We start from the raw sequence: 14,090 nt of genomic DNA, 5'->3' as shown, positions 1-14,090 counted from the left end.
ATGTCCGAAATATTATGGGAACACCTGCTTTTCCACGTCTGCTTGATCGTCACCCTCAAAAGAGGGGACGCACCGATGAAATTCTAAGCCTCTTCAAACCAAAAGAAATTTTCCCCCGATTCCAAGTTGTTCACAGCGAAAAAACAGAAAAACCAGCTAGAACCGTACCTCCTTTCCTTGTTGCTAAAGGCTTGACTGATGCACTTGGTCCAGGCTATAAGGTCACCAAAATGTCGAGCGGGGACCTCCTCCTTGAAATCCATGATAAAGAACAGCACAGCAAACTAAACAAACTTGTGGCATTTGGAGATATACCTGTTATCGTTTCACCCCATCGGTCTATGAACACAGCACGCGGTGTAGTATCTGATGCAGATCTCATTGACTTGTCCGAAACGGAGCTGTTAGAGGGCTGGAAAGAGGAAAATGTAACTAACGTACAAAGAATCATTATCCGAAGAGAAAATAAAGAAATTCCTACAAAGCACCTGATCCTCACCTTTGCCACTTGCGATCTGCCACAAACAATAGAAACTGGATACACGAAGATAGCTGTCAGACCATACATCCCTAATCCAAGAAGAAGCTTCCAATGTCAACGACTTGGCCACGGATCGCAGAGCTACCGTGGTAAACTCACATGTGCGAAATGTGGAGTTCAAGGTCACGCCTCAGACAAGTGTGAAGCGACACCTCACTGTGTAAACTGTGATGGTGAACATCCAGCATACTCCCGATCTTGTCCCAACTGGAAAAAAGAAAAGGAAATAATCACCTTAAAAGTACACGAAAACATCTCTTTCAAGGAAGCACAAAACAGGTGCTCCCCATTCCACACCACAACGTACGCCGATGCGACGCGTCAGGGGGCAGCGCCGCACCGGCCTGCGCCACCTGCCCGGCCCGCGCACAGCGAGTCGTTGGCTGTGGCATCCCCCGCCCCCGAGGTGGAAGCAGTTAAACCTGCGCCACCCACCAAGACACAGAGGCCGGTTACCCCGGGTACGTCGGGCCTCAAGACCACGCCTCGCCAGGCGAGGTCTTACAAACAAACTAGGAGCATGCACGTTCGGGCGTCCAGTGCTTCCCAGGAGGCAATGGACACAACACCGGCACGTTTGGTGCCAAAAAACCGGCGTGGCTCTCTTGAGCTCGCCAAAACAAACAAAAAACCCATAACAGGGCCAGACGACGGTCCTGTTACCTAAAGTACACCACAACACACCTGAACACAGAACATTTCTCATCCTAATAAAATGGCGGTACAAATTATTGATTGGAATGCCCGTGGCATTCTAAACAACTTAGATGACATAAAAGAAATAATACAAGAGTTTAATCCTAGGCTGTTCTGCGTTCAGGAAACACACTTGAAAACATCAAATGCAATCTTCTTAACACAATACACATTATTCCGCAAAGATCGCGACGATGGCCATGCCGCGTCTGGTGGCGTGGCTATTATAGCTAAGAGGTCAGTTGTTTGCCAACACCTCCACCTTCAAACTAATTTTGAGGCAGTAGCAGTTAGGGCGATTCTATTCGACAGGTTGGTTACGGTCTGTTCCCTCTACATACCACCCGAACATCGCTTGCAACTAAGGGATCTTGAAACTCTAGTCAATCAGCTTCCGGAACCATTAATTTTAACAGGTGACGTGAACGCCCATAATACGCTATGGGGCGACTCGCGCTGTGATGCTAGAGGGCGTACTATAGAATACTTTCTTTTATGTACCGTTGCAGTTCTTCTGAATAAAAAAGAACCCACCTTTTATAGCACTACACACAAATCATATTCTTCAATAGACCTAACCATATCATCTCCATCTCTAATGCCGTACATTGATTGGAAGGTCCTGAAAAATCCGTACGGAAGTGACCACTTTCCTATTCTCTTAAATTTAACAAAACGCGCTGAATGCCCTCCACAGATTCCCCGATGGAAGATCTACTCGTCGGATTGGGAACTGTTTCAGGAGACTACATATCTACACTACGATGATTTGAGCTCTCTAAACATAGATGATGCTGTGGCATATTTAACAGTTTTTATTATTGACGCCGCTGAAGAATGCATAAAACAAACTAACGGACTTGCTAGTAAGCGTCGTTTGCCTTGGTGGAATGACGAGTGCAAAGAGGCACGGAAAAAACAAAATAAAGCTTGGAGCCTGCTTCGTGACTCTCCAGCTGCGGAGAACCTCATTAATTTCAAGCAGGCAAAATCACAGAACTGGAGAACACGACGACGTGCTAAGCGAGAAAGCTGGGAAAGGTACATCTCTAGTATCAATTCGTACAAGGATGAGGGTAAGGTATGGAGCAGGGTGAACAGATTAAAGGGCAGGGAAACACAACCGCTTCCTTTAGTAAACGCTCAAGGCGACACCATGAAAGATCAGGCAGACTTCCTGGGTAAGCATTTTGAAAATATTTCTAGTGCATCACACTATGCGCCAGCTTTCCTAAAGTTCAAGGAACGCATAGAGCGAGAGCGCCTTGAACGAAAATGCGCAGCAGATGAACCTTACAACCGTCCGTTTAGTCTCGCTGGACTGAAGGCTGCTCTCAGTTCCTGCGGCAACTCAGCACCAGGTGGTGACCGCATAATGTATGCAATGATCCAGAATCTGCATCCAGAAACATTGAACACACTTCTGTCTCTGTACAACACCATGTGCGTATCTGGGCATATTCCATCCTCATGGAAAGAAGCGATTGTCATCCCAATTCATAAGCAAGGCAAAGACCCCGCATTAGCCAGTAGTTACAGGCCAAAAGCACTAACAAGCTGCATGTGTAAATTATATGAAAAAATGGTAAATCGGCGTCTAATATATTTCCTGGAAAGCAACCGTCTACTTGATCCCCTTCAATGTGGTTTCAGGGAGGGTAGGTCAAGAATAGACCACCTTGTTCGCATTGAGGCAAATATTAGAGAGGCTTATATAGACAAACAATTTTTTCTCTCTGTAATTCTGGACTTGGAGAAAGCCTATGATACAACATGGCGATTCGGAATCCTCCGAGACCTATCTGCGATGGGCGTACGCGGCAATATGCTAAATATAATGGAAAACTACTTGACTAACCGCACATTCCGTGTTAGAGTGGGCAATGTCCTGTCCAGGCTATTCACTCAAGAGACTGGTGTGCCACAAGGGGGCGTGCTTAGTTGCACCCTCTTCATTGTGAAAATGAATTCCATCCGCAAAGTCATTCCATCCTCAATGTTTTATTCAATATATGTAGACGATGTGCAACTAGGATTTATGTCTTGTAACCTTGCTGTCTGCGAGCGCCAAGTCCAACTCGGACTGAACAAGGTCTCAAAATGGGCAAACGAAAATGGCTTCAAGCTAAACCCCTCCAAAAGCTCCTGTGTACTTTTTTCTAGAAAGAGAGGCTTGATACAAGACCCTGATATTATGCTGCATGGACAACACATACCACTCAACACTGAACATAAATTTTTAGGCATAAAACTCGACTCAAAACTAACCTTCATTCCTTATATCAAGTATTTGAAAGCTAAATGCCTTAAAGCAATGAACATCCTGAAAATACTGTCACATACAACATGGGGAAGCGACAGGAAATGCCTCATGAACCTCTACAGGAGCCTTGTACGATCGCGCTTAGACTACGGTGCCGTTGTGTATCACTCAGCTACACCCAGTGCTCTCAAGATGCTGGACCCTGTGCATCATCTTGGTATCCGCCTCGCCACCGGCGCCTTTAGGACGAGTCCGATTCAAAGCCTCTATGTCGAATCGAATGAATGGTCGCTCGATCTGCAGCGGTCATATTCTACACTTAATTCTTTTCTGAAAGTACATGCGAACAAAAACCATCCTTGTTATCCCACCATAAACGTTATGACCTCTGCAACACTCTTTCACAACAAGCCTACAGCCAGAGAGCCATTCTCGATCCGTGTGACAAAGCTGAGCGAGGAGATGGATGTTCATATTCATGAAAATAGACTAATGGCTTCTGCCAAGCAGTTTCCACCGTGGTTGTGGCGAACCATTGACTGTGACACGTCATTTGTGGAGGTAACGAAGCACGCGCCAGAGGCGCACATTCATATGCATTTTCTGGAATTACGATTTAAATACCCTTGTCCAGAGTATTACACAGATGCGTCTAAATCACATGCTGGCGTGTCATACGCAGCCGTCGGCCCATCTTTTTCCGACTCCGATGTTCTGCACCCTCAAACAAGCATCTTTGCAGCAGAGACGTATGCAGTATGGTCTGCAGCAAAACACATCAAACAGTTAAAACTACGTAAGGCGGTCATATACACAGACTAATTAAGCGTTGTGAAAACATTGATGTCATGCTTCAACCACACAAATCCAGTAATTGCAGATCTTTTCTCTCTCCTCTGCACTATTTCTGCCTCTGGCCAACATGTAACGATATGCTGGGTGCCTGGACACAGAGGTATTGAAGGTAACGTCCTGGCAGACCGAATTGCTACCTCCTTAGACACAAAAGCTTGCAACATGTCCGCAGCCGTTCCCGTCTCAGACCTAAAGCCATACTTACGGAGACAACTCAGAACCTACTGGCATCATAAATGGGACTCTGAAACCCTTAATAAACTCCACATAGTTAAGCCACATTTAAGATACTGGCCATCACTGACCAAGTCCAGACGAAGTGATGTCATATTCTGTCGTCTAAGAATAGGGCACACTTACGGTACACATAGCTTTTTGTTGAGTGGCGGTGAACGTCCAATGTGTAGTAGATGTGGGGAGGCACTCAGTGTTCAGCATGTCTTCCTATAATGCCGCGAAGCACAAGCCGAAAGGAAAAAACACTTCCCTTTAGCACATAGTCAGTGTATACCACTTCACCTGGCACTGCTTCTAGGCAGAGAACCGCTATTTGACATGCAATCTACCTTGGCCTTTTTAAGCGACGTTGACACAATCCACGTTTTCTGTCCGAGAAATTCGTAACACGGCCTCTTGCGAGAGGCCACGGTTGCGATGTCAACCTTTGGTATAGCACATGCCTCCGGGCCCTTGTGCTCAAGGTACCCGCTGAGGCTCTTGTGCTACTCGTCAACAATTACCTGTCGATTTATATTCATGTAACGCTATAACATCATTGTTGTACATCCCATACATCATACCCTACTTCAGTCATTTTCATATTTTTTATTCCCTATGTATTTTGAGCAATTTATAGCTCTCAGTTTTAGGCCTCTCTACAGCCACGTCACATCAGCCATTAGTCAGTTCAGTGCTCATCACCACTGCCTTGGCGCTCTTTGGCCACACTTGGCTCTTGCGCCGATAAACACTGCATATCATCGTCTGTGCGCTGCGCTCAAGAAACGCCGAGGGACGACCGACTTCGTTTACGAGCATCATCGAGCGACATCCCTCCGGGCAGCGGATGCAGTCCCCTGACCATCGGGATCTCCTTCTCCCGGCGGGGCGGTCTGTTACGTTTCGCCTACGACGCGCGGTATAGCCGGCGCAGATGCAACGGACGCCGGGGCTTCGTTCAAAGCGGTGGACAATTTGGCCCGTTCAGCACTGCCGCAACGCCTCCTGCCATGCGCGTCCAGGCATGTTTCAATGCCACGTGTCTTCGTGTGTGCGTGTATGTCTGTGTGCATGTTGGTGCCCACGCTTGTCAAAGCGCGGCAGCCGGGGAGAGGAGCTCCCCAACTGTGAAGCGAGGAGGTCTGACCGGCGCCGGCCCGGCGGATGCGTCACCTTCTAGTCTCAACGTGTCCGTGCGGCGCCGTCACGTGCTCCCGAGCCGTTCCTCCTTGCCCTCGACTCCGAGAGTATAAAAGCAGCAGCCCACGGACGCCGAGAGAGGCTCCGATTTCTTCCGTCGAGTAACCTACTCTCCCGTCTCTCCACTTCGGTCGACCTGACCGACCGCTCTTCTGCGATGCTATAATAAACAAGTTGTTCTGTTAGCAGTCGACTCATCCTTTGCCAGGACCTTCGGATGCTTCCAGTTGTGCCACAGGCCGCCAGGCCAACGCTACCCTTGGTGCTTGCGACCCAGATGCAACAGTAGGGATAGGTAGTTGACCATCTTCCATACGTACGAACAAAGGTCTTTGTGTCAAGTAGTTTCTGATCCATCGATATACTCGCCCTCCTAGTTCAATTGTAAAAGTGCGGCTGGAATCGCTTGATGGGAAACGTTGTCGTATGCGCCTTTCACGTCCGGAAAGAGCGCTACTGGTAATCGTTTCCAAGATTTTGACCATAGAAAACTCTTACATTGAGAATGGAGCCTCCATACTTGTATCTCGTGGACCGGGAATGTCGCTTAAAGCCATGTCAGGGACTAAAGCTCTGGCGCCGGCGATTTTCGCGCAAATTTCCTCTGCAACATCTATCTCACGGCGGTTTTGATAGAGAGCAAGGGCGTTAAAAGGGTGTCGTTGCTGGAGTCTTGAGCAAAGATCCCGTAGGGCACGCCACACACGGGACAATGGCTTGCGGGGTCTAGTGGCTCGCGAAAGCATTTCGATGTTTGATCCGCTAGCTTATTCATTCGGCTTTTTATCTTCTTTTGCATGCGCCGAGCTTCTCTGAGGTCAAGAATTGACTTTGTGCGCCTGTACCTCCTTTCATCACGGTGACGTATTGTACGAAGCCTTTCCGATTCAATGTCACTCTCTGTACGCTTTGGAGAATGTGTGAAGCAACGCGTGCAATCTTGCATTGCATCTGCAATAATGTCTTCTAATTTGCGTATGATATGTTTCTTGCAGGTGTCTTCTACTCGATCTTAAAAGACTGACCAGTCGATTTCGCGAAATACATCTGGTAATGCGGCGTCAAGTCCATCGATTCTGACCTAAGTCGGAATATGATCACTTCCATGGGTTTCAATATTAGTGAACCACTGCACGCTCGAACTCAGGTAACGTGACACGAAAGTCAAGTCAAGGCAGCTACTGTACGTAGTTCCTCGCAGAAATGCCGGACTTCCGTCATTTAGAAGACTCAGGTTGCGGCCTGATGCAAACAATATTAATGACCTGCCCTCAAATTTATCGTGGAGCTTCCCCATATATGGCGGTGAGCGTTGAAGTCCCCTGTTATTATCCAAGATCCTGGAGTAGCAGCCATAACATCTTCTAGTCTTTTGCTGTCAAACGGACTTGTTGGGGATAGGTAGACGCCAATAATAATAAAAGACAGCCTCTTTTTTTTTCACACTAACACCGACGTATTGGTTACTGTCGTTTGGCGCTACGGGTTGCGAAAAATACGTTAGGTCTTTGCGAATGTAAACTAGATCCGTACTACTACGGACACACGTGGTTGAAACAAAAGGTTCATATCCTGATAGTCTTATGGAGGCTGATCAGTTCAGTTCACAGATCACCAGTATAGGAAAGTGGTAGTCAAACACGAACTGTCGAAAATCCGAAATACATGGCCTCAGGCGTCTCACCTTCCATCGGAATATGGAGGTACTTCTGAGATTATCCCGGAACGATCGCTGTTGCTGTCGATGTGCCATGGTTCTGCTGTAGAAGTTCTCAAGCACTGGACTTCTGAAGGCTCGCTAGAACTGGATTGATGGCATGCAGCACTTGTGACACACGTCGAGCTGTTGGTGTCTGTAGCTTGTCCAGAAGAACAGGAATAGCACTCACCAGAGAGCTGATCATGACAACAATTTGTTGATCTTGATCCGTCAGTTTATCAGGAATAGTCGAAGTGTCCCTTGCTGTAGAAGTCTGATTTCGCTCAGTAGGAGCATGTAGACTCGCGAGTGCAGGCCAAGCGTCCGCAGCCGGGCTATTTGTTGCATTTTTGTCCTTTGAGCTGGCTGCATTTGGCCTGGGTGGAAGAGTGGGTGGCAATGTACGTGGCTGGCGCTCTGCAGAGGCTTTGGAGGTTCGTAATCGACGTCGGCGGCGCGATCGCTGCCGCCTTATAGATGTTGCTGCTTCTCGGTGAGACGAGTGGTCTCTAACCATTTTCTTCAATATTGCCATTTCCTTGCGAATTAAAGGGCATTCCTTCGAGGTTGCATCGTGAGGACCGCTGCAGTTTGTGCACTTCAGCACACTGGCATCACACGTGTTAGTGGTGCGGGGCCCAGTGCTGCGAGAAAAGACGGTAGTGTTCTTGCACACACTACTCAAATGCCCAAACTTCATGCAATTCCAGCACTGCAGTGGTTTTGGTATGAAGGGGGCGAACTGCGTGTCGGAAGTGGCCCACGTTTTCGTGCGATGGTAGGGATTCGCCTTTAAATATGATTTTGACACACCGTGACGTGCCGAGACGAAATGCGTTTGTGATGATGGTGTTTTCTGTAGCTGGCTTGGTTAAGATCGACAGATCGGAGTCGACAATGGTCTCAACAACATCGTAAGTCGCGCCAATACTGACTTGTTTGCCCAGCGGAATATAAGGGCGGACTTTCATCCCGTCAAGTTGCGTGACACTGCGCAAAGAATACAACGCAGCCGCGTGTTCTACGTCAATCGCTAGGACGTTCTTATGGGTGTTCACCTTGATGTCTTTTATTTCATTCGGAACCAGTGCCTCTAGATGTGAAGACACAGCTTGCGTGTTGAGGCGTCTCAGGTTGCCAGTAGTGAGAACTGGCGTGAACAGGATGGTGAGCTCCTCGGTATTCGGCGAAGATCTCACGGTGGACTCTCTAGAATTCGAGGATCCGCTGAGAAACCTTCGCTTTGCTTTACGTCTCCGCACCAGCTCAAATGTGTCGTCACAAGAATCTTCACTGCTGACATAGTACATCCCTTCCCTTCTATCCATTCTACCACCATAGTATCGTCACTGTCAGTGTCGCTCTCAGCGCCGTTGCGCTTCCTGGAGGCAGCCGCCCCGGGCACTGCCGAGTCCGCGGGCACTGCCAAGTCCGCGAGCACTGCCTTTCTTTATAGGTAACTTCCTACTTTTCTTGTGTACAATTAGCGTGGCTGTGGAGTCTCTGTAGATATTTTCCACCATATTTACGTAAGCGATCAGTACTCCTTGATTACGCAATGCCTCTATGACTGCTAGTATCTCTACAGAATCAAATACGTTTTCGTAATCTATGAAAGCCATATAGAGAGGCTCATTGTACTCTGAGCATTTCTCAATAACCTGGTTAATGACATAGATGTGATCCATTGTAGGGTAACCTTCCCTGTTAACTAAAGTCCAGTGTTGTCCTTAATCTATTGGAGATTATTTTGGTAAATATTGTATATAACACTGGGAGTAAGCTATAGTGGGCCTATAATTTTTCAGTTCTTTATCGTCGCCCTTCTTGTGGATTAGTATATTGTTTGCTTTCTTCCAGTTTTCTGGGACTCTTGTAATCGAAAGACACTTCGTATAGAGAGGTACCAGTTTTCCTAGCAATATGTCTCCTCCATGTTTGATTGCTATCGACTGTTATCCATCCTTTCCTGTCGCTTTTCCCCGTTTCATGCCGTGCAAGGACTTTCTGACAGTCATCTCTAGTTATAGTGGGAATTTCTTTATACTGTTAATTATTGTATCGAATAGAGTGCTCCTGAATCCACTGTGTACTGTAAAGGTCAGCATAGAGTTCTTCCGCTGCTTTTATTATACATTCGAGATTGCTGATGATAATGCCCGGCTTATCTTTCAGTGCATATATCTTGGTTTGTCCTATGCCAAGTTTCTTTCTCACTGATTTCAGGCTTCGTCCATTTTTAACGGCTTCTTCTGTCTTTCTCTTGTTATAATTACTAATATGACTTATTTTCGCTTTGCTGATCAGTTTTGACAGTTCCGCGATTTCTATCTTATCTTATGAGTTGGACACTTTCATTCATTGTCGCTTCTTAATTACGTCCTTTATTACTTGGGAAAGCTCGCCTACTGGTTGCCTTGGTGCCTTGCATACCACTTCACTTGCTGCCTCTGAAGCCAGCCTCGTTACGGTTTCATTCATTACCTCTATGCCATCATCATCATGAACGCTCTGTTCTAAGGCAGCATATTTGTTTGCAAGTACCAGCCTAAATTTGTCTGCTTTTATGCTTACTGCCTCTAAGTTGACCTGTTTCTTCTTCACAAATTTTACTGTTTCACTGTTCAAATTGGAACGAATCCTAGCACTTAATAATCTAGGATTGCTGCACTTTACCCTACCTATCACTTCTACATCCTGCACTATGCTGGCATCGGCAGAAAGTATGAAATTCATTTCATTTCTTGTTTCCCCATTAGGGCTTTTCCAGGTCCACTTTCTGTTGCTACGTTTCCTATAAAAGGTATTCATTATTCTCGGCTTATTCCTTTCTGCGAATTCTACCAGCATCTAACCTCTAGCATTTCTAGAATCGACACCGTAGTTGCCAATTGCCTGTTCTTCCGCCTGCTTTTTCCTCACTTTTGCAATGAAGTCTCCCATTACTACTGTATACCGCGTTCGCACTTTTCTCATTGCTAATTCAACATCTTATAAAACTGATCTACTTCCTAATAATCGGGACTGGACGTTGGAGCGTGGTTTTCTAAAACTGATCTACTTCCTCATCGTCGTGACTGTACTTTGGAGCGTAGGTTTGTAATACCTTTAATCTATACCTCTTATTGAGTTCGATTACGACTACTGCTACCCTCTTGTTGATGCTGTAGAATTCGCCAATGTTGCCCGCTATGTCTTCATGGATTAGGAATCCCTCCCCGTATTACTTCTTATCCGGGAGACCACTGTAGCAGTGGACATGGCCCTTATGCAGATTTGTGTAAGCCTCAACCGCTCTTCTAATTTCACTAAGGCCTATAATATCCCAAGCAATGTCTGATAGTTCTTCGAAGAGTCCTGCTAAGCTAGCCTTGCAAAGGATAGACAGTTGGGCGAGTTGGTACGGTAACATGATCTTGGCTTGTAGCGCGAAATGAACAAGGACATGAAAGGAACAGACAGGACGAGTGCTAACTCTGAATTAAATTTTTATTAAAACGAAGAACATATATATAGGTGATTGCAAAAACCGCAGCATAAGAACATGACAAGGTAAAAAACATCAGTTAAACATATCAGGAGGTATGGAAGTCAACGAAGGAAACAAAACAATATTGCTTCAGATAAGTACACGTATTGCGAAGGTACTGAAATTCGTAATCTAACAGAGACAACGATGCATGGCTAACGCAAGTGTCTCCTTATCTTTTGATGTGGAATGCCTCGATAATTTCCCGTGTGGTTTGGCATTTATGTCTGAAAAGAATTTTTGTGGCTTCAAAGAAAGGTTTACAACCACAATTGAAACAATGTCACGGCACATGTGATGCATTAGGGCTGTTTAGTGAATGTTTTTGCCCCGCAGGGGCGTCTGCGTCAGCAGGCGTTTGGTGTGTTGCGACACCACGGACCCGAGCACACGAGGGTTGGACCCTCCCGCGTGTAGCCGTGCGCGGCTTAGCCGTGTCCGGGGAAAAGGGGATCCTGGGGGTTGAGCCAATGCCGGGTGTTTGGACCTTTACGGCCCCTCGGCGGCGGCAACACACCCCTTTGGCCTCGGCTTCACGTAGACGGCACCCCCGGACTGACCCACCCGGGGGAAATCGGTAGTTGCCTTTTCCTGTCTCTCTCTCCCTCCAATCTTCGTCTTTCTCTTACTTTTCATCTTTCCTGTCTTCTCCTAGCTTCCGCTTACTTCCAATTTTTCCAGGCAGCAAGGGTTAACCTTGTGTGAATAGCCAACCTAGGTTATTTCATATTTGGTTATAGTGGTAATGTACAGCTGGCGCTTGCAGGCAGTGTCTCACACGCCCTGCAGCGCCCCCTTGTAGGACTCCACGGTGGGTGGCTGACGTTACTGCCGAAATTACAATCTCCTATGGCTACTTCCTTTCCCCTACTACCTGATCGCTCCCTGAAGAGGGGGCGCACCGATGATGTCTTAGAATTTTTCGCCCGTCAAAAAGAAACTTTTCCACGCTTCCACGTAGTCCACTCCGAAACACCAAACAAACCCGTACGAACAATCTCACCATTTCTCGTGTCTAAGTCTCTCACCCAAGTTTTCGGTACAGGTTACAAAGCATCCAGAATGGCAAGCGGTGATCTCCTCTTGGAGCTCCGAAACAAGAAGCAATATGAGAACCTACCGAACCTAGTATCATTTGGCGACGCCAAAGTGACAGTAACTCCGCATCGTACTATGAATACCACCCGTGGCGTAGTCTCCGATGATGATCTCTTGGAGCTGACTGAGGCTGAGCTCTTGGAGGGCTTCAGTGAGCAGAACGTCGTCAACGTTAAGCGAATTAAGATGAGGCGTGACAACAAGGAAATACAGACCAAATATCTGATACTAACTTTTGGCACAAGTGTCCTGCCCGAGTCCATCGAGGCCGGGTATATCAAGCTCCGTGTTCGGCCATATATCCCTAATCCCCTGCGTTGCTTCAAATGTCAGCGTTTCGGTCACAGCTCTCAGAGCTGCCGAGGCCGCCAAACCTGCGCTAAATGCAGTGCTAATGAGCACACTTCTGAATCTTGTGAAAACTCTCTCCGCTGCGTAAACTGTGAAGGCGAGCACGCTGCATACTCGCGGTCGTGCCCATCTTGGAAGAAAGAGAAGGAAATAGTTACGATTAAAGTAAAAGAAAACATAAGTTTCAAAGAGGCACGCAGGCGGGTATCTTTCCTGCCAAAGAACACTTTTGCCGAAGTGGCGCGTCAGGGGGCAGCGCCACAACGGTCTCCGGCGGCTGTCCGTCCCACACCCAGTGAGCCGGCAGTGACGCCATCCGCCCCCCTGGCGGATGCAGCTAGTGCTGCTCCGTCAACCCAAAATGAGGGATCATCGACCCCGAAGGTGGGCGCAGCCGAGGCTGCCCCTGCCTCCGAGGCCCCTTCCAGCGCTGGCAACGGCCAGCGCAGCCAAATCCCTCTGGGAGCCCCATCGACCTCCGGGCTGGTGGGCGCAGGGGTCTTGCCCTCCAAGGCGGGACTCCCTCTGAAAACCTCTCGCTCGCAAGAGCACTTGTCCGGCGTCTCACACGAGGCAATGGACACTACACCTGTCCCCAAGGCGCACCAAACGCCTAAGGAGCGTCGAGAATCGCTCGAACGCTTCAGAAAGAACAAAACACCTATTACAGGGCCTCGTAAGGGCTCTGCAATATAAGGCATCCACTCAGTTTCCGTAAACACGGCACCAATTTACCTTAAACATGGATACACAAATCATTCAGTGGAACATCAGAGGTCTCCTTAGAAACCTTGATGATTTGCAAGAACTCATCCACAAACATAATCCAAAAGTGCTGTGTTTACAGGAAACACACTTAAAATCTAAACACACAAACTTTCTCCGTACGTATGTTACGTTTCGCAAAGATCGCGATGATGCCGTCGCATCATCGGGTGGTGTTGCGATTCTTATTCATAGAAGTATTGCGTGTCAACCTTTACAGCTACAAACGCCCCTTGAAGCAGTGGCGGTTCGAGTTGTCCTACTAAACAAACTCATCACCATTTGCTCAATTTACATACCCCCGCATTACCAACTGAACAAATATGAATTTCACTCCTTGATCGATCAATTGCCAGAACCTTATGCTGTTCTTGGCGATTTCAATGCGCACAGCTCCCAGTGGGGCGACTCTCGTATAGATGCGCGAGGTCGCCTTGTTGAACAGTTCCTTTTTTCTTCTGGAGCGTGCCTTCTCAATAAGAAAGAACCCACATATTACTCTCTTGCAAACCGATCCTTTTCGTCAATAGATCTTAGTATAGTCTCCCCGTCTGTACTGCCTGAACTTGAATGGGAAGTTACCGACAACCCTTACGGTAGCGACCACTTCCCTATACTGCTAAGATCATATAAAGAAAACGAATATCCACCATACGCTCCTAGGTGGAAGATTGAGACAGCTGATTGGGAGAAATTTCGATCTCTAACTAGTATCTCATGGGCTGACCTGTCTTCGTTAAGAATTGACGCTGCAGTCGAGTTTTTTACAGCATTCATAATAGGTGTCGCATTTAAATGCATATCAGAAGTAAAAGGCTTGGCCTGCAAACGACGTGTCGCATGGTGGAACGACGATTGTAGGATCGCTCGTAAA

Source organism: Dermacentor andersoni, chromosome 3 (assembly GCF_023375885.2).
Source record: "Dermacentor andersoni chromosome 3, qqDerAnde1_hic_scaffold, whole genome shotgun sequence".
Classification (NCBI taxonomy): Eukaryota; Metazoa; Arthropoda; class Arachnida; order Ixodida; family Ixodidae; genus Dermacentor; species Dermacentor andersoni.
The sequence above is the reverse complement of the archived record's forward strand: the minus strand, read 5'-3'. Positions refer to the sequence as shown.